We start from the raw sequence: 20,507 nt of genomic DNA, 5'->3' as shown, positions 1-20,507 counted from the left end.
TCCACCCAGATCAGTTTGGACTTATTCTACACATATATATCACAAATCCAGTGCACAGGCTTTTCAATAGAATTAATTATTGTAAAAAAATTCTTTTTAATTTTCCATTTATTTTGTATAATACTAATGAAATACTAATGAAATAACCTCAGGGAACCAGTTTGTTCCCTCAAGGACAAGATAGTTTACCTGGAGAACCTGAGCAAGAAAGAGAGGTGGGTGGGTCCCCTTCAGGGATGTGGAGTTCCCCCAAAGTTCTGTATTGGCACCTGGGCTTATTAACTTATTAATAAATTATCTGTAGTTAGGGGTGAGTAGTGAAGTGGTCAAGGTTGTGGAGGGCACCAAATAATTCACAATGGCAAGAACAAAATGGAATTGCCAGGTACTCCAAAAGGACCTCTCTAAACTGGATGAATGGGCATTAAAATTGCAATGTAAGCAAGTGTAAAGTGACACATCAGAGCAAAGAATCCTATACGTATGCCTTCCTTCAAATATATTCTAATGGGGTTCAAACTAGAAATGACCAACCAGGAGCAAGCCTTTGGTGTTAGCATGAATAAGGTAAAGGGACCCCTGACCATTAGGTCCAGTCGTGACCGACTCTGGGGTTGCGCGCTCATCTCGCATTATTGGCCGAGGGAGCCGGCGTATAGCTTCCAGGTCTGTGGCCAGCATGACAAAGCCGCTTCCGGCGAACCAGAGCAGCACACGGAAACGCCGTTTACCTTCCCGCTGTAGCGGTTCCTATTTATCTACTTGCATTCTGACGTGCTTTCGAACTGCTAGGTTGGCAGGAGCTGGGACCGAGCAACGGGAGCTCACCCCGTCACAGGGATTCGAACCGCCGACCTTCTGATCAGCAAGCCCTAGGCTCAGTGGTTTAACCACAGCGCCACCTGGGTCCCTGTTAGCATGAATAGCTTGATGAAAATGTTGACCCAAAGTGCAGAAGATCAATAGGAAGAGAGTTTAAAATAAAACTGCCAATATCATAAGGCCATTAATCTATGGTGCAACCTCACCTGGAATGCTGTGTACAGTTCTCATTGCTTTGTTTAAAGGTGCCACTCCCCACACCCGCTGTGCCTTGTTCCTCCTGCTCACTATACTCAACCCTCTGTCACTTTTCTCCTCGGTTTTTCTCTACCCCTGCTTTACTCAAACATCACCTGTTGCTTAAAAGTACCACTTTCCCCCATTTCAGTGTTCTTCCCTTCTCAACATACTCAAACGTCTCCCTCTTCCACCCCTCAGCTGCCCAATGTGATATGAAAGACTGCAGAACCCTCAAATATTCCAGTTTTTTTACTCAAACTTTTGTCATTGTTTAGAACAAATTTCTTCTCACTTTTCTCCATATCTGCTTTACTTAAACCACCTCTTCCCCCCATCTCAGTGTCTGTCCCTTCTCACTACTATTCCATGGTCACTGCTGTTTTGTTTTTGTTTTTTTTTGCTCCCCCCACCCTGACATCATGCAAATCCAGGATTCTTATGAGACATTGCAAATCCTCCAAGGGGGGCTGCATGATGACAGCCTTATATTTTTATGCATTGTGAGAAGAATTTTTTGCAAGAAATAAACATACATCTAGAAGTACTACGATTAGAGAAACAATATCTTCTAGTACCAGGAAATCCAAGTCTGCCCTTGCCATAGCCTCAGCATACTCATGCCTTGCTGATCTAAGATAGCAACCGAAACCTTGCTCCACCACCATTGAGTCATCCCACTCCACATCCCACTGCTTTCTGGTATGCCTATCCTTCTGTGGACTGGCCTCATAGTCTCTCTTTGTTCTGCAGTTTGCTAACTTCCCTGGGGTAAATGTGTCTCTGATTTAGTTTTAGTACCGTATACATTTGAGCCTTCAGATGTGCTGGGCATGTTCCCTCCATGGGGAAGGAATTCTTGGATGAGAAAAGAGCTTCTGAGATTATCTACACCCTAGGGAGGCAAAGAGGATTCCTGGGGTGCCACACTCATCTTACTTTGTGGTGTGTATGATAAGCACTCTCTGTACTTTCTCTTCCTTTAATATTCCTGTCTGGCATAAGAAGTTTATTCTGGAGTGGCCATTTTTAAATACTTTCTCATTTAAATATATTTTGGTTGCCAGGTGTGCTGGGAATCGATTGAGGAGATGTTAGTGGAGGAAGTGCTTGTAAAAATCAAAATTGCCCAGTAGTGTATTCCATGGTTCTGAAATTCATCTTGTCAAGATTTATCCTATTTTATGGCGTGCCAGCTACTTCTTTTTAGATTCATGGTGTCTGTAATTTAGCCAGACCATCTAGGAGCTTACAAAAGTGAACACAATGCACAGATGAATTCCTTCAGCCACTAGGTTTACCATATAAGTCTGTCTGTTGCTCCTCTCACCACAGTTCTTTGCCATATAACCAACCTCTCACTTTCATCTCTTCCCCGACTCCTTCTCTGTGCTTGCAGACTTCTGTAGCACTTGGCTTTATATGCAAACTGAAAAAGAACAAGCCTAAAGGGCTGAATGCTGCAACATTCTACTTAAGATCTGTTGCATGTTTAACTGGTTCCTATCAACTTTGATTTTGCAGAACTGATAAATATCCGACCCCCCCCCCCTGTAATCTCAAAGTTCACAAGAAGAACAAGATTCTTTGGAGGAACCTTGGAAAATTTGCAAGTCTTTCTGTTTAACCTTGAAAAGCAGCCTCAAACTGCAGGTGATAGTAGCAGAACCATTTTTAAAGCCTTGGTTTGACCCAATCAAATAAAAATGTGAGGGCCCAGTTTTAAGATTGTAAGGGGCAGATCTTTGCCCATGGCTTACCTCCCTGCAGTTATTCCAGCAGAGACAGATTTAGGGTAGTGTGATCAGTGCCGCCACATTGGGCACTGAGCCGAAAGGGATGCCAAAGGGTTTAGCAACTATGACATAGTGCATGTGTAGAATGGAAAGTGATGCCAAATTTTGGCGTGCCACTGAGATTTGAAAGACTGAAGTTCGCCCCTGCCTCTAGGCACTGCCAAGCTCATTTTTGGTATCAGAGACCAACTGTGGAAGAGAGTAGGAACATAAGCTGCAGGAGGGAAGGGAAGGTCAGAACCCCTCACCTATATGGCCACCTGAACTTAAAAGCACCTCCCCCTCCCAAGTCTTGCATTATGTGATTAGAACAGGCCCAGGTTTAAACAACCGTAGAAAGGGCTAAGGAAGAAAGGCCATCCAGTGAATTTCACGGGGCTCTGAACCTCTTTCTCTCGTTTATTCTACAAAACAAGGTTTCGATCGGATCAGTTTTTTTAAAAATCAACATCTGATTGCAATAATTATGATTAAATTTCATGTTAACTCAATACATCATAAATATTTTTCTGTTGGTCCTCACGTCTCCAAAAATCTTTCCAGATATCATTGCATGTTTCCACTCTCCTTCTCTAGATGAAAAACTGTCAAAGAAAAGTTGAAATTCTACAGAACAGGACTGTATTTCTTCTGCATAATCAATAACACCGAACCAATCTATTCAAATTCATCCAATGATGATGTGGCTAAAATCAAAAGGAGCATCATTGGTACCAAGGCTTCTCATCTGTACAAAAGGGTAATGTTCTCCCTTTAGTGTTACTGCCGTGCTCATAGCCAGCAAGTAGATTTGAGAAACAAATCAATTTTTTTATTGACAAGATAGAACTGCAAAGTTATAGATGGCTAAGATTTTTTTTTTAACCTGACAAGTTAGTAGTGAAATACCAACACACATCTTGGTTCTGCGTGAGATTTGAAAGAAACAGCCTTGAGTACAGTTCACACATGTTCAAGCGATGTGCACATATATGCATGAACCGGCTCTTGACCGTACACATCACTGTCTTACAACCTCAGTCCTACATCTGAAAAAAACAGGAACAACTTCTCTCACTGGCAGCAATATAAAACAGGATTAAAAGTGCTGCCATTCCCCCCCCCCTTTGCCACCTAGCAAAACCGCTGACCCTCTCTCCTATGTTCCATTCTATAGTATTAAAAAGGCGCTCCTATGTCTGGAAAAAAAAAAACCACAAGCGAGAATTGGCTGAGGCACGGAGGCCGGTGTTTGCTTGCACACTTTCACAAACACAGAAATAATTTGACAGAAACGAGGCAGTCCAGAAAGGGGAGACACAGGCCCAGTTTTGTTTTGTTTTTTTGCTGCAACATGTTAAGTGACCCTTCTGCAGCCTTCAAAGAGAGTAATAACAATGCCTCCCTCTGTCACCTGCTTATTTTGTGAGGATTTTAAAGTTCCTCTGGACCTCAGCATTGGGAGGATTGGGGGGGGGGAGTCATGTTCATCCCTCCGAGCTATGGGTCTCGCTGAGAGCGTCATAACCAGCACCACCTTTTCCACCCCCCTTCTTGGGGAGGAATAGCCCCTTCCTAAAGCTTATAAGCGCCTCTCATGCCGCTGTTCCCTCCGGGGCACGAAAAAGTTACCCCTGGTGCTAAGTGATGGAAAACCTATACAGTACTTCCCATTTGGCTTTCCTCGGGCAATGTTTCATTCCGGATTGTTTTAAACCCGCTTCGAGGTGGTGGTTGCCTGCCCCCCCCATCCCCACCCCAATAATTTGCCATTATGAATAATCACCACAAAAGAGTTGGAAAGGGACACTCAAGGGCCATCTAGTCCAACCCCCCCCTGCAATGCAGGAATCTTTCCCCCTGAGGATAATAAAAAGCCGTTCTAGAGATTAAAAACAAAACAAAAACCCGTACAGTCCCCAAGCGAGCCGGGAGGACGGGGGAGACTTACTACAGGGCGTGAGAAGGAAAGGCAGGCTCGGCGAGGCAGCCGCATTTTCCCGAAGGCAGCGAAGGTCTCTCTCCCTCTTTCTCTCCCTCAAGTCCTCTCCCGAGCCGCCTTCGCCCGGCGCTCTCCTCAGGATCCCCCCCGGCAGAGGTGCCGCTTCGCCGCGGCGCAACAGATGAGTCCGGGGGGTGAGGGATCGGGAGCGAGCAGCGGCTTCTCCGGGATGGCGAGGCGGGATGTGGGCGTGCGTGGTGGATCCTTCCCACCCACCCACGCCGGCTCCGGCAGGGCAGGGAGGCAGAGCGTCGTTGGCGAAGCTCCTCTTCGGCTCCCCTCACACAAGGGACGCCGCTCGCCTCAGACGGAGGAGGGCTTCTCCCCGACTGGCTCCTTCAGTCTGTCGACACCAGCAAGAGCGCGCGCGCGCACGAACACACACACACACAAAAAACCACACACACACAAACACCTGGGAAAGGCGGGAATAGGCGCCTCGCCTCCGCGCGCCGCCTCTAGGTTCCTGAGGGAACGCAGGCTTTACAACCGGTAGTAGCTGACAAGGGCGACCCGGCGAGGGCTCCGCCGTTCTTAAGTCAGGGCCTTTCCCCCCAAATGCCCCTTACAGTGGTACCTTGGTTCTCAAGCTTAATCCGTTCCGGAAGTCTGGTTCCAAAACCAAAGCGTTCCAAAACCAAGGCGCGCTTTCCCATAGAATGGAATGCAAAACGGATTGATCCATTCCAGACTTTGGAAAACAACCCCTAAAACAGTTCTAGTTACAGGTAGGTAGCCGTGTTGGTCTGAGTCGAAGCAAAATATAAAAAAAAAAATCCTTCTTTTTCCCCGCAGGACCAATTGCAGTCATCAGCAGTCGTTAACAGCCATCTACAGGTTTACCACTCCCATCAGCCCATCACCCATTCCCCCCCCCACCCTCTGTATATACATAAGGGACTGGCTTCTGTTTCAAGTGTATCTGAAGAAGTGTGCATGCACACGAAAGCTCATACCAAAATAAAAATTTAGTTGGTCTTTAAGGTGCTACTGAAGGAATTTTTTTTAACCCCTAAAACCAATCGAAAATGAATTTTACTATCTAACGGGACCAGGGATCCATAAAATGAAAGCAATAAACAATTGCACTGCAGCCACACAATCAATCAGTAGCTGAACTGGGTTCCACACAGTTTCAAAATATATAAATAAAAGGAACCACAGAAAAAGCAAAATAAATAGCAAAAACAGACAGACCTCAGCATAAGACTCAAAATGGAAGTGTAACACTCAAAACGGAGCATGTCCGGCATAAAAAAAAAAGGTTCACAAACCAGAACACTTACTTCCAGGTTTGCAGTGTTTGAGTTCCAAGTTCTAGTTACAGGTAAGGTAGTCATGTTGGTCTGACGTAGTCGAAACAAAATAAGATTCCTTCTAGTAGCACCTTAAGGTAAAGGGAGGTAAAGGGACCCCTGACCATTAGTTCCAGTCGTGACCGACTCTGGGGTTGCGGCGCTCATCTCGCATTATTGGCCGAGGGAGCTCATCTCGCTTTCAGGCCAAGGGAGCCGTCGTTTGCCCACAGCCAGCTTTCTGGGTCATGTGGCCAGCATGACTAAACCTCTTCTGGCGCAACGGGACACCGTGACGGAAACAACCAGAGAGCACTTAATAGCCATTTACCTTCTCGCCACAGCAGTACCTATTTATCTACTTGCACTGGCGTGCTTTTGAACTGCTAGGTTGGCAGGAGTTGGGATAGAGCAATGGGAGCTCACTCAGTTGCGGGGATTCGAACCGCTGACCTTCTGATTGGCAAGCCCAAGAAGCTCAATGGTTTAGACCAGGCTTGGGAACCTTGGCTCTCCAGATGTTTTGGAACAACAACTCCCATGATCCCTAGCTAACAGGCCCAGTGGTCAGGGATCATGGGAGATGTAGTTCCAAAACATTTGGAAAGCCAAGGTTGCCTATGCCTGGTTTAGACCACAGTGCCACCCGCAAACACACAAGAAATCGTTTAAGACCGTAGAAATAATTACGATGAAATAATTACGGCACCAGCTCTTTCATTAAAAGCAGTCAGTTCACAAAAGTCTGTTGGAACAAGAAAGTCTTTGCCTGCTGGTGGAAGGACAACAAGCCGGGAGCCAGCCTAACCTCTCCAGGGAGGAAGTTCCAGAGTCTGGGAGCAGCCACTGAGAAGACCCTTTGGTGATGGGACCAAGAGAAGGGCTTCCCCTGAAGATCTCAGAACCTGAGCAGGTTCATAAGAGGGAATACAGTCTTTCAGATACCTTGGACCTAAGCCATGCAGGGCTTTATAGGTCGTAGCAGCCAGTGGAACTATTGTAACAAGGCAGTCATATGCACCCTATAACTAGCCCTGGTCAACAGAGTGTCTCGGTGTTAGAAGCTGAGATATGAAAGCTAGGAGCTAAATGGCACCTTAAACCTAGATTATGAGTGCAACAATGGAATGTCCAGGCGCGTTACTTTTATAACAAGGACACAAAGCTGAAAATGAATGAGCTGCAGCTAAAATATGATGTTCACTTTTCACATGGTCTAGTCATTCCCCTGCCAACCCCCCTAATATTCTTAAGATGGCCTCTTCTCCAGTCTTCAGAGAGTAGCTGGAAGTGGGGGGGGGCAGAAAAAGCTCCTCCTTTCCTTCCACTCTGCAGTTTTAATCTGAAATCTGAGGCGCAGTACTGCATCCAGAGCTCGGAAACTGCTAACGCTAATGAAATTCCTTATCACAAAGTGCACCTAGAACAATGGGAGTTTCAAACATTGGTCTGGCTGCAGCTGTTTGAGCCAGCTGAAGTTTCTGAGAACTTTTCAAAGCCAGCCCCATGTTGTGTTTACTTGCTTATAATTAGCTTTTCCCCCATTTTGTCTTTTTCTCCCAAGAGCAGCTAGGCGGGGGAATGCCTTGGGATACATCGCCGGCAAGTACAAACTGTAAAAGGGCTGTAATTGTGGGAATTGAACTAACTCACTGGCGCCATGCACTTGTGATGGATCCCCCAATGTTGGGGGCAACTTGGCACACCTGACCTAACTTCTGGGGTAGCCAAGTCCTAAGTATTTGTATGTGTGTGTGTGGAAATTCATTCTTCAGCGGTGAAAAATGGAACCGAAGGATTAAGTTCCTCTAGTGGGCACCACAGTGCTGTTTTAAGTGTCACAAGGCATTACATTAGTAGCGCTGTGGTTAAACCACTGAACCTAGGGCTTGCTGATCAGAAGGTTAGCGGTTCGAATCCCTGTAACGGGGTGAGCTCCCGTTGCTCGGTCCCAGCTCCTGCCAACCTAGCAGTTCGAAAGCACGTTAAAATGCAAGTAGATAAATAGGAACCGCTACAGCGGGAAGGTAAACGGCGTTTCCATGTGCTGCTCTGGTTTGCCAGGAGCGGCTTTGTCATGCTGGCCACATGACCTGGAAGCTATACGCCGGCTCCCTTGGCCAATAATGCGAGATGAGCGCGCAACCCCAGAGTTGGTCACGACTGGACCTAATGGTCAGGGGTCCCTTTACCTTTACCTTATCATCTCACAACTATGACTTGCACTCTTGTTATTTAAAATGGTCTATCCTATTTTTTCTCTTCTAAACCAAAGAACCCAAACATAGACATAAAACAACAAAAACATAAAACAACCAATCAATTTTAATGCTGAATCTATGCCCTGCAATGCCACTGTACTAGAGAGGATGAGTGGACTTGGTGCCCTTGGGCAAGTCCCTGTCTCTTACTGCTACTACAATCAACGTATGTAACTCCCACCCTCCACCCCATCCCACTGCTGCATTTCCCTAGGGAAGAATACAGCGCGGCAAGGGACTGGATAACAGCAACACTCCAATTGTGAAGCACACAACGAACATTATTTATCTGCACTCCACCATTCCACAGTTCCATGATGTAAAAACAACAGCATCAAAATATTTGGGCAGTTTGACATATGTTAAACATTAACATCTGTAACTCTATATTTTTTTGCTTTTTTAAGGGGAAAAGGAGATGATGGAGACACTAGAAATAAAAATACAGAACTGGGAAATTAGGCATCCCAATCACCAGCATGCTTTGATTCCTATGTTCCATTTCTGTTTCTTTTCCAGCAAACAAAAGCAAAAACTAGTTTGCCTGTATAAACAGACAAACTATATTTCCCACAGGCATCTGGTTAGCTAATGTGAGAACAGGATGCTGGACTAGAAGGGCCATTGGCCTGATCCAGCAGACTCTTCTTGTTTTCTCATGAAATATACCTACATTAACACATGCACTATGATGTGGGTGGCGCTGTAGTCTAAACCACTGAGCCTCTTGGGCTTGCCAATCAGAAGGTCGGCGGCTCAAATCCCCGCAACTGAGTGAGCTCCCGTTGCTCTGTCCCAGCTCCTGCCAACCTAGCAGTTAAAAAGCACACCAGTTCAAGTAGATAAATAGGTACCACTGTGGTGGGAAGGTAAACAGCATTTCCATGCGCTCCGTCACGGTGCTCTGTTGTGCCAGAAGCAGTTTAGTCATGCTGGCCACATGACCCGGAAGCTGTATGCTGGCTCCCTTGGCCAGTAAAGCGAGATGAGTGCTGCAACCCCAGAGTCGTCTGCAACTGGATCTAATGGCATAGCTGCCAAGTTATCCCTTTTTTTCAGGGATTTTCCATTATGCTGAATAGGCTTCCTCATGAGAAAGGGGAAAACTTGGCAGCTATGTCTAATGGTCAGGGGTCCCTTTACCTTTACCTTTAACCCACCATAGCTTCCAGAAACCTGAGGTTCATTATAAGCATGCCTGCAGGTATTTGTTTCCATGTGTGCAAACTTAGATTGGGGGGGGGGGCGACGATACTCTTTTAAAAAAACAACAACACAGATTTACGCAAAAGAGCAAGCAACAGCAACAATGTGTGTGTTGCTCCAAGCCACAAAACAAGAGGTCCGTTTTGACATACATCCCTTTGCTGGAGTGGAGCAAGTTCAGTTTCACTAGACTGTGAACAGAGACGTCAGCATTTCTTGCTAAGTTTTAATAATAATAATAATAATAATAATAATAATAATAATAATAATTTATTATTTATACCCCACCCATCTGGCTGGGCTTCCCCTGCCACTCTGGGCGGCTTCCAACAAACATTAAAATACATAAAATATCACAGATTAAAATCTTCCCTAAACAGGGCTGCCTTTAGGTATTTTCTAAATCAGCGTTTCTCAACCGCTGGCTGGTGTGCCGCGACGTGCGGCGACGAGAAGGGCGATTTGCATTGTCACGTGCCTGGCGGCCGCCAATAAACAGCGCTGACCCGCCGGAAAGGAAGCCGGCCGGGTCACGACGCGGGGCGAGCGCAGCTCTCAACAGCCACCACCACGGCCTCGGACGTGAGAGGCGGCCGGCGGGTGCTGCTGCTGCTGTTTGTCTCGCTCTCGCTGCTCTTGCTGGCGGCGCCCCGGGCTTGACCGGCGCGAGGCTGCGGGCCGACAAGCAGAACAGCCTCCGGAGGGCAGCCAGCAGCGTCTACGAGGGAGTGTGCGGCCTCTTCGGCGAGGAGCACGTGCTGGCAGAGAAATCAGCGGCTTGTGAAGCCTTATTACAGGAGATTGCAACCAACACAGCAATTGGCAAGTGTTTCTTACAGTCATAATTCACTGAGATTTAGGACTTACCCCACAAACTAAACTGGTCTCTCTCTCTCTCTCTCTCTCTCTCTCTCTCTATAGTCAATATAGGCACAGAGTTAAATTTTTTAACTTTTTTAATGGTGGTGTGCCTCGTGATTTTTTTCATGGAACAAGTGTGCCTTGGCTCAAAAAAGGTTGAGAAACACTGTTCTAAATGTCAGGTAGTTGTTTATCTCTCTGACCTCTGATGGGAGGGTGTTCCACAGGGCGGGTGCCACTACCGAGAAGGCCCTCTGCCTGGTTCCCTGTAGCTTTGCTTCTCGCAGTGAGGGATCCACCAGAAGGCCCTCGGCACTGGGCAGAACTATGGGGGTAGAGACGCTCCTTCAGGTATACTGGACCGAGGCCGTTTAGGGCTTTAAAGGTCAGCACCAACACTTTGAATTGTGCTCAGAAACGTACTGGGAGCCAATGTAGGTCTTTCAGGACCGGTTTTATGTGGTCTCAGCGGCCGCTCCCAGTCACCAGTCTAGCTGCCGCATTCTGGATTAGTTGTAGTTTCCGGGTCACCTTCAAAGGTAGCCCCACATAGAGCGCATTGCAGTAGTCCAAGCGAGAGATAACCAGAGCATGCACCACTCTGGCGAGACAGTCCGCAGGCAGGTAGGGTCTCAGCCTGCGTACCAGATGGAGCTGATAGACTCCATCTGTGCCTTGGACACAGAATTGACCTGCGCCTCCATGGACATCTGTGAGTCCAAAATGACTCCCAGGCTGCGCACCTGGTCTTTCAGGGGCACAGTTACCCCGTTTAGGATCAGGGAGTCCTCCACACCTGTCGGACTCCTCTCCCCCACAAACAGTACTTCTGTCTTGTCAGGATTCAATCTCAATCAGTTAGCCGCCATCCATCCTCCAACCGCCTCCAGGCACTCACACAGGACGTTCATCGCCTTCACTGGTTCAGATTTAAAAGAGCGGTAGAGCTGGGTATCATCCGCATACTGTTGAACACCCAGCCCAAACCCCCTGATGATCTCTCCCAGCGGCTGGTGGCGCTGTGGTTAAACCACTGAGCCTAGGGCTTGCTGATCAGAAGGCCGGCGGTTCGAATCCCTGTGACGGGGTGAGCTCCCGTTGCCAGCTCCTGCCAACCTAGCAGTTCGAAAGCATGTCAAAAATGCAAGTAGATAAATAGGAACCGCTACAGCGGGAAGGTAAACGGCGTTTCCATGTGCTGCTCTGGTTTGCCAGAAGCGGCTTTGTCATGCTAGCCACATGACCGGAAGCTATACGCTGGCTCCCTCAGCCAATAATGCGAGATGAGCGCGCAACCCCAGAGTCGGTCACGACTGGACCTAATGGTCAGGGGTCCCTTTACCTTTACCTTTATCATCCGCATACTGTTGAACACCCAGCCCAAACCCCCTGATGATCTCTCCCAGCGGCTGCATGTAGATGTTAAAAAGCATGGGGGAGAGGACAGAACCCTGAGGCACCCCACAAGTGAGAGCCCAGGGGTCTGAACACTCATCCCCCACCACCACTTTCTGAACACGGCCCAGGAGGAAGGAGCGGAACCACTGTATGACAGTGCCCCCAGAATATCACATGACATTTTGCAGAATATCACATCAAAGCACGGCAAATTGATGTTTCTGTTTCAGAAAATATGCAAGCAAAGGGGAGTGAATATGCTTGGTTTAGCTTGTTTCACTAGTCTTCTCGGTCACGTATAAAGGTTCAGGAGAGGCAGAAGCATCCAGTGATTATATTGCGTCTAAACAATAAGCAGCTGTATTTGGCAATGAAGTGTGGGGCTATTTAATTTTCCTGTCTGCAGAGGAGGTGAACCAGAAAGCAGCTGCAGTGATGTTGTTTACTGTTATTTGTGGAGCGTAACTTGCCACTGGCAACAGCAGCAGCCTCTGCAGTTTCTGTCAGTGTGCACAATTCACTGCCATTTCATTATCCTTAAGCAAAATATCAACGGATGTTTTTATTCTTAGTTAAGAAACAGAAGCACCAATGAATGTATGATGTAGACAAAGAAATAAAAAGACTAATCCTTTTGCAATATTGTTTGTACCATGTGGTTTTATCGATACACCCATGTGCACACACACACTTCAATAAAGCAGTGCATGAAAACATGTTTAAGGTAGATGTTGACTAGAACGTTAGAAGAAAATTACCAAACATTATGCAGAACAGGACACAAACAATCCAAAGAAAACAAAGACCAAACAATTGGTGTATTCTGGCATTATCACCGCACTGATACCTATTTGTTGGTGTTGATGGTGTTCAAAAAGCATGAATTCATAATTCGGCTTGCAACACTGCCAGAAGTGTGTGGTGATGATTTCTGTTCATAGACAATATGAATGCTAATTAAAAGTTTTGTATGATCTTCCAACATTTATTTCCCCCCTCATATTCGTTCTGTCCATCTTCTTACTGAGAGACTTCAGATTACCTTCCAGAAATGTTGCCCCTTTCATTTTGTTGAGATCCTTATGTAGTAAGTTCTCACTGCAATTCTCAAAGATGGTTAAGAGTCTGTGAAAGCTCAATTTTCTGCAGAGTTATGTCAGGCACGATAACAAAGACTTACTTCCAAAGTTATCTTTCCCATTCAAAATGCTGCCACATATCTGCTAGTGTCCTGTTTTTTCTTTACATCCTAGCAGTACAGAGAGAATAAGTTATTGATTCTGTGAAGATGTAGCAGAGTATAGTACTACCTGTAAATCAGCTACTTTGATCTAGACTGAAATTGTTTTGATGGTTTCGAGACCCACGGTGAACTCCTTTGCTGCTCTGAGATTGCAGGAACTATAACTCAACAGTTTGACTTAACTCACAAAGCCACACACTTCCACTGTCTTCCGAGACAGACGGATGCCAACCATTTCTGGAATTTTATTTCTCGTTCTACAAATTGTGTTATGACTTCTGTTGGTTGTGGGATGTGATCAATAAATTTACTAAACCACTCATCCACAAATAGATAAATGTTGTGTCTTACCTTATTGATTTACACTCCCTCTATGTCTTTTAGGCACCTGATTTCATCTGCTGGAATAGGTTTTGTGGTTATTAGAATAATAAGTATAACCCCATGTGACTTGATACAGCTGCTTCCATGATCACACAGAGACTATGCAAGTCCAGTGTGTACAAAGCAGTCAAACTCTGGTTTGAGCTGTGTCTTTCTTTTCTTTTTTAGTTGAAAACATAATTTAAACCATGTATTAAAATATCATTTTTTCTAAACCGTTCTAATTTTTCTCAAGCATCTCAGCAAAAAAAAATAAATGCTTCTAGTCATTCAGGCAGTAAAAAAGGGTAAAGGGACCCCTGACCATTAGGTCCAGTCGTGACCGACTCTGGGGTTGCGCGCTCATCTCGCATTATTGGCCGAGGGAGCCGGCGTATAGCTTCCAGGTCATGTGGCCAGCATGACAAAGCCGCTTCTGGCAAACCAGAGCAGCACATGGAAACGCCGTTTACCTTCCCGCTGTAGCAGTTCCTATTTATCTACTTGCATTTTGACGTGCTTTCGAACTGCTAGGTTGGCAGGAGCTGGGACCGAGCAACGGGAGCTCACCCCGTCACAGGGATTCGAACCGCCGACCTTCTGATCAGCAAGCCCTAGGCTCAGTGGTTTAACCACAGCGCCAAAGAGCCTAATGTTAGATGCAGACCCCTCCTCCCCTTGTTCCTTCCATTGGAATTATGAAAGGTTGTTTATAGTGCATTATAGAGCCAGCGTGGTGGAGTGGTTAAGAACGGTGGACTCATAAACTGGTGAACCGGGTTCACTCCCCACTCATCCACATGCAGCTGCTGGGTGACCTTGGGTTATGAAGTCTCTCAGCCTCACTCATCTCACAGAGTGTTTGTTGTGGGTGAGGAAGGGAAAGGAGATTGTTAGCCGCTTTGAGACTCCTTAAGGGGAGTGAAAGGCGGGATATCAAGTCCAAACTCCTCCTCCTCCTCCTCTCCTCCTCCTCCTCCTCTCCTCCTCCTCCTCCTCCTCCTCTCATATGACTACTTCCCTGTGCTGTAGACGTGCCTGCTGTACTAATTTGTCCTCTGAACCCATATCATTTCAATTGTCATGTGAGCTTATTGCTTCAGTTACATTCCTTGGAGCAGCATTCTGTCTGGGTGTCCTTTCTTACAGTCATTTCTGTCCGTCTTTTAATGATATCACAGAACCACAGAACTGTATAGTTGGAAAGCACCCCAAGGGTCATCTAGGGGTGCAATGCAGCAATCACAGCTAAAGCATCCCTGACAGGTGGCCACCCAATCTCTGCTTAGAAACCTCCAATCCATCACCTTCTGAGGTAGTTTGGAGCTGCTATTCCCCAGCTCATTTACCTTGTGGCATAATCTGCAATTTAGCTATGGCTACAGAACGCAATTCAATTTCTTAAGAGAGGGCTCTGTTGATCTAACTGTAACTGGTTTTAAAATGTAAATGCAAAAGGTCACAGAACAAGCATAAAACAGTTAACCAGGAAAGAGTCCCGGATGATGGGCTCCTTGTGACAAGGTTTGCATGGTCTTTTCATCCCAAGGGAGCCTGCAGGGAGGAAAGATTGTACATTACACCAGAAATTATAATTAAGTCCAGCATATTGGCATTAAATCCTTATAAAGGTTCAAACTGAGACCCTTTGATATTCTTCTAATGAGCCACAGAGGGTCGGAATAAGCACTGAAAATGGCCATTGTGTCTTGTAGGTGAGTTTTTCAGCGGGTGACAACGGGTGTGGGATGCTGATCACTTCTCATTCTCCTTCCCCAAGCTTCCAAGTGCAGCTGAGCAGAATGAGCAGGGTGAGTCCTGTGGTTGTCAAGTAACAGCAGTGCAGGAAAACACTGATTAAAGGGTGCCTGCTTCCTCCCCAAGTCTTTCTGAGATACTGGGCATCTGGATCCAAGTGAAAGATGCAGATCGGCAGTTCCTGTATTGCCCTGGTGAAGCCGTTTCACAGTGTCTATTCTGCCACTTTCTGGCAGATGCATTTAATTCTCCATAAGCTTTCTTTCCTCCAAAGACGCCAAACTACATTGTTTAAAAGCATTTTAATCCCAGTTAAATCAGCGGAAGCAAAAAACTGTTCATCAATGACAGACCTTGATTTATTTGGGAGAGAGAAGGTTAGTTTAGTAAATGGTTTAAAATGATCTGTGAACACAAAAGAAGTTGGAATCAGTCAAAGTTATACGAGCTTCCAAAATTCTCTTAAATCTAAATTACTCTCATGATTTTTGAGTCTCAATTCTGCAAGAGCACGTTGAAAAAGCCTGGAGAAAAGGCATTCTGTTAATGTAGAGCAGGCACCCCCAAACTTTGGCCCTCCAGATGTTTTGGACTACAATTCCCACCTTCCCTGACCACTGGTCCTGTTAGCTAGGGGTCATGGGAGTTGTAGGCCAAAACATCTGGAGGGCCGCAGTTTGGGGATGCCTGATGTAGAGAATATATGTTTCTAAATAAAAACTCATTAAAAACTCATTTATTTACAAACAGGAGTCAATATGAGGGTGGGTCCAGATCAGGAAACGTCAAGGTTTTATCGCAGTGTGTGTTTATGACAAATTTGATGCTTTCAATCCAAATGCATGCAGGACTGAAACTTTGCTATTTTTCTTGATTCGGAGTGAAAATGGCTTAGTGGCTTTCTTTTTTAAAATGTGAAATGGCAAGACATCACAACCTCAAAAGAACAAGGAAAGCTTACTGTTATGCTACTACAACTGTGTGCTGCTTCAGTGTGGGAGAATATGGGGAGTTCTTTCAAACTTCCCACTAAGGGGCAACAGAGAACAATTGCTAACTATATTAGGTTCGGGGTGGGGTGGGGTGAAACTTCCCCAGATTTCCTGTTCATTTTTATTTAGGAGGGAGCAAGAGTCACAGAGCAAGCATTAAAGTGGCATAGAAAGTGGCACAAAGTGGAAGGAAGTGAGCAAAATGAAAATGTGAGAGGGAGACAAAAAGGCAATACATGTACCAGCAGGTGAAAGGAAGTAGAATAAGGTGGAGGGGTGGGGGTGGATAGAAGTAGAGAGAAAATTGGTAATGTATGGCACCCAAAGTGGAGAAGAAGGAAAGGGAGGGGGCAAAGTACCCACTGGCACCCCGGGAAACTCTGGGAACTTTTAACTACCGTATTTCTAGTTAACCTTCATGCTCATTCCTTCTCTCTTACACATGTCCAGCATGGGGGCAGAATCTTAGTGCTCCCTCTCTCTCTCTCTCTCTCTCTCTCAAAGTAAGGCAATTGGACATCTATAAAGAAAGTTAGAAAGCAAAATGTGGAAGCAACATTATAAGACAGCAACAGAGGCACCACTGTTGCTAAGAAAGCAGAATCACTGAATCACTGTTGCACAGCAATCAGATGGAAGGGATGCAAAGCATTCCCCTGATGAAAAAAATCCACTCTTGGTACAAGAGGGTATTTTGCAGTGAGAAGTATAGGTACATGAACAAAGCAAATGATGGCATATGTTTTTAACCACACATTATACAGGGTAAGCTTTTTCTAGTACTATAAGGAAATACAATTTTGGGGAAAGATCCATTTGTTGACATTCTGTCTGTCAGACATTTTATTACTTGCATGTGAGCCCGATGTACTTTTGAGTCCTATACTTTAGCACAGCAGCTTGTGACATTCTAAATGTCAATCATTTGTTGCTGTTGTCAAAAGTTTTATGAACTAAAAAGTTAATTTGGAAGAACTTGAACTGATCTAGCTCATTCTGTAAATGAACTGAAACGAGTTCCTTTTTGGACAGGATGAATCATTATTATTAATAATAATATATTGCCCTTCATCTGAAGATCACAGAGCCGTTTACAACATAAAATCCTTTCAGAAATGAACTAGTTATACTCAGTCTCCTTGCTTCATTTTAATTGCCTTCCTGTAGCTCCTTCCCTCTTACATTTTCTCACCTTGCTTTGTGGGTGGAAAATACCTTTTATCATGCAACTGTATTTAGACCCCTGTGTCACACACACACTATAATTGCTATAATTTTCTGAAACCTAAAGTTTTCCCAATGGTGCGGTAAATAAGAAACTTCTCAACAATGTCTAGAAATTGCTTGCATATGTATTATAAGTGCAGAACTCAATTCACAACTCTCTTTACAATAATTTTTGCAATGCTGTGTTATGCTCACCAAGAACCTTGCAAAATAGAAAGTTACGGTCATTGTTTGTTTGAGTTTCAACAGGCTCATAATTCTGTTTCCTGAAACAACAATGAAAGCACTTGTAACCAGGTGGAAAACCATTGGCCGGATCTTTAGAAGATGAAAAGCAATGCTTTCCCATTTCCATAGTATCCATACTTAATGACATTTGAGAAGAACATGAAGACAAATGAAGGATGGAACACCGCTTCAGATTTCAGGGCTCTGTGTGTGTGTGTGTGTGTGTGGATTTCTAGGAGGAAATAATATTCAAAGCATGATTCAAAGATCTCCTGTAAAGTACAGTCAAAGAGTGAACTGCAAAAGGCCGCTGTACAGTGGTACCTCGGATTACAAACACAATTGGTTCCAGAAGTCTGTACTTAACCTGAGGCGTACTTAACTTGAAGCGAACTTTCCCATTGAAAGTAATGGAAAGTGGATTAATCCATCCCAGACGGGTCCGCGGAGTACTTAAACTGAAGATACTCAAACCGAGGTGTACTTAAACCGAGGTATGACTGTACTTGAAAAGCATCCATTATTGTTTATTTTTACATAATTCACAATGGGCGGGAGTGGTACCTGGTACTACCGTATGTCACAGAAGGTGCACTTAAATGTGTACAGATTAACAATAGTCAATCAGCTATAGAACTGGTTAGCTAGCCAGAGATGCAGGTGCTCCGGTAGTCTAAAACAAATAAGGGAAGGAGGACTGATTCCAGAGTAGGTGAATCATTTGTAGGGACCAAGGCCACATTAAAGAGGTTGGGGGTGTGTCTTGGTGCAGTCCCCAAAATAGCCCCTACCCCACCCTCAAAGAAACATATGAAATAAGGTATCACAAAATATTTTTGTGTTATTTCCCTTTTATCAGCCAGCAACAGTGTCGTGTGTGTGTGTGTGTGCGCGTGTGCGCGTGTGCGCGTGCGTGCGTGCGTGTGTGCATGTGTGTATAAGAGATCATACCCTTCAACATTTCTCCGATGAAAATAGGGACATCCTATTCCATCATCATCATCATCATCATCATTTTATTATTTATACCTCGCCCATTTGACTGGATTGCCCCAGCGATTCTGAGCGGCTTCCAACATATATAAAAACATAATAAAACATTAAACATTAAAAACAACTTCCCTATACAGGGCTGCTTCTAAAGGTTGCAAAGTTACTTATAGTAACTATAAGTTACTATCAGTTATAAGTTACTATATACTTATACTGTAGTTTGATGGATTACTGTATTTTAATATTTTGTTGGAAGCCACCCAGAGTGGCTGGGGAAGCCCAGCCAGATGGGCGGGGTATTATTATTATTATTATTATTATTATTATTATTATTATTATTATTATTATTATCTCCTTGGCTCGGGGGGGTTGTGTGACTCCATATCCTCCAACATTTCTCTGATGAAAAAAGTAGTAGTAGTAGTAGTAATTAATAATAATCGTAATTTTATTATTTATACCCTATCCATCTGGCTGGGTTTCCCCAGCCACTCTGGGCGGCTTACATCTCATTAAAAATTGTAAAATATTAGACATAAAAAATTCCCGATACAGGGTTGCCTTCAGATGTTTTCTAAAAGTCAGATAGTTGTTTATTTCCTTGACATCTGATGGGAGGGACATCCTAAGGGAAAGGGGGACATTCCGGGATCAAATCAGAAACCAGGACGGCTTCTGCAAATCTGGGACTCTCCCTGGAAAACAGGGACACTTAAGAGAGTGTTAGAGAGAGATCAGTATTGTGTGATACTCCACAATGAAGACCAGCAGGACATAGCTGGTTTCCCACTGTAAGCTTGAGGTTGTCTGGGATGGAAGGGGAAAAACTGGCAATGAATGTACTCTCTCTAATTCTATGTTATGTCTTTGAGATGCTGGGCTACAATCCAGCAGAAAGCTAAGCATGCCTTAGCCATTCACTTTGCTGGACTTAAACCTTCCTCCTGTTGTTTCAGATTGCAGTCAGAATATGTAAAATATGAGTCAGCAGCTGGAGGCCCCCTGGGGCCATTTTTTGGTCTGTATTGAAATGCCTGACTGGATTGGTGAGGTGGGGGGGATTTAAAGGTGTGGGCGGACAAATTCCCCTCGTAGGAGAGGCAGGGAATATGGGGGTAAGCAAAACGTTCGAGCAGCCCGGAGTCCTTTGCTCTGCATTTCACAACCTGAATAATTAATAATAATAATAATAATAATAATAATAATATATTTATTTATTTATGCCCCGCCCATCTGGCTGGGTTTCCCCCACCACTCTGCGTGGCTTCCAACAGAAAAATAAAGCACAGTAATCTATTAAACATTAAAAGCCTCCCTAAACAGGGCTGCCTTCAGATGTCTTCTAAAAGTCTGGTAGTTGTTTTTCTCTTTGACATCTGATGGGAGGGCGTTCCACAGGGCGGGCGCCACTACCGAGAAGGCCCTCTCTGCCTGGTTCCCTGCAACTTGGCTTCTCGCAACGAGGGAACTGCCAGAAGGCCCTCGGTGCTGGACCTCAGTGTCCGGGCAGAATGATGGGGGTGGAGACGCTCCTTCAGGTATACTGGACCGAGGCCATTTAGGGCTTTAAAAGTCAGCACCAACACTTTGATTTGTACTCGGAAACAAAATGAATTAGGTAGGAGAGCTGTTGCTCCTTGCTCCTTGTCTTCACAGCAAGCTTACAAAATAGAACCATAGAAGTGGAAAGGATCCTATGAGAATGAGATAAACACCGCTCCGCTGCGGTTTCAGAGGGTGTACTTATTATTCCGTATAATCATAATACATCTATTATCTCTATGTTTTCAATTGTATGGAAACAAAGAACAGGCAGGGAGGCCTACCTACTTTCTCCCCCGGAGCC

General features: G+C 45.0%; 1 protein-coding gene across 2 annotated transcripts in view; it reads right to left on the bottom strand.

Annotated features, from left to right (window-relative positions):
- TRPC4 (transient receptor potential cation channel subfamily C member 4) overlaps nucleotides 1-5,293 on the bottom strand; it is a 67,211-nt gene extending 61,918 nt beyond the window's left edge. Inside the window, exon 1 of one of the 2 annotated variants that reach the window (XM_035097403.3) lies at nucleotides 4,786-5,293. The gene's annotated coding sequence lies outside the window, so the exon portion shown is untranslated. The remainder of the gene's footprint in view (nucleotides 1-4,785) is intronic. The other variant, XM_088658427.1, reaches the window with a different exon arrangement.
- Between the last annotated feature and the right edge of the window lie 15,214 nt (nucleotides 5,294-20,507).

This window comes from Zootoca vivipara, chromosome 15 (genome assembly GCF_965207765.1).
Source record: "Zootoca vivipara chromosome 15, rZooViv2.hap1.1, whole genome shotgun sequence".
In the NCBI taxonomy this organism is placed as follows: Eukaryota; Metazoa; Chordata; class Lepidosauria; order Squamata; family Lacertidae; genus Zootoca; species Zootoca vivipara.
This window is presented reverse-complemented; position numbering and strand designations above follow the sequence as displayed.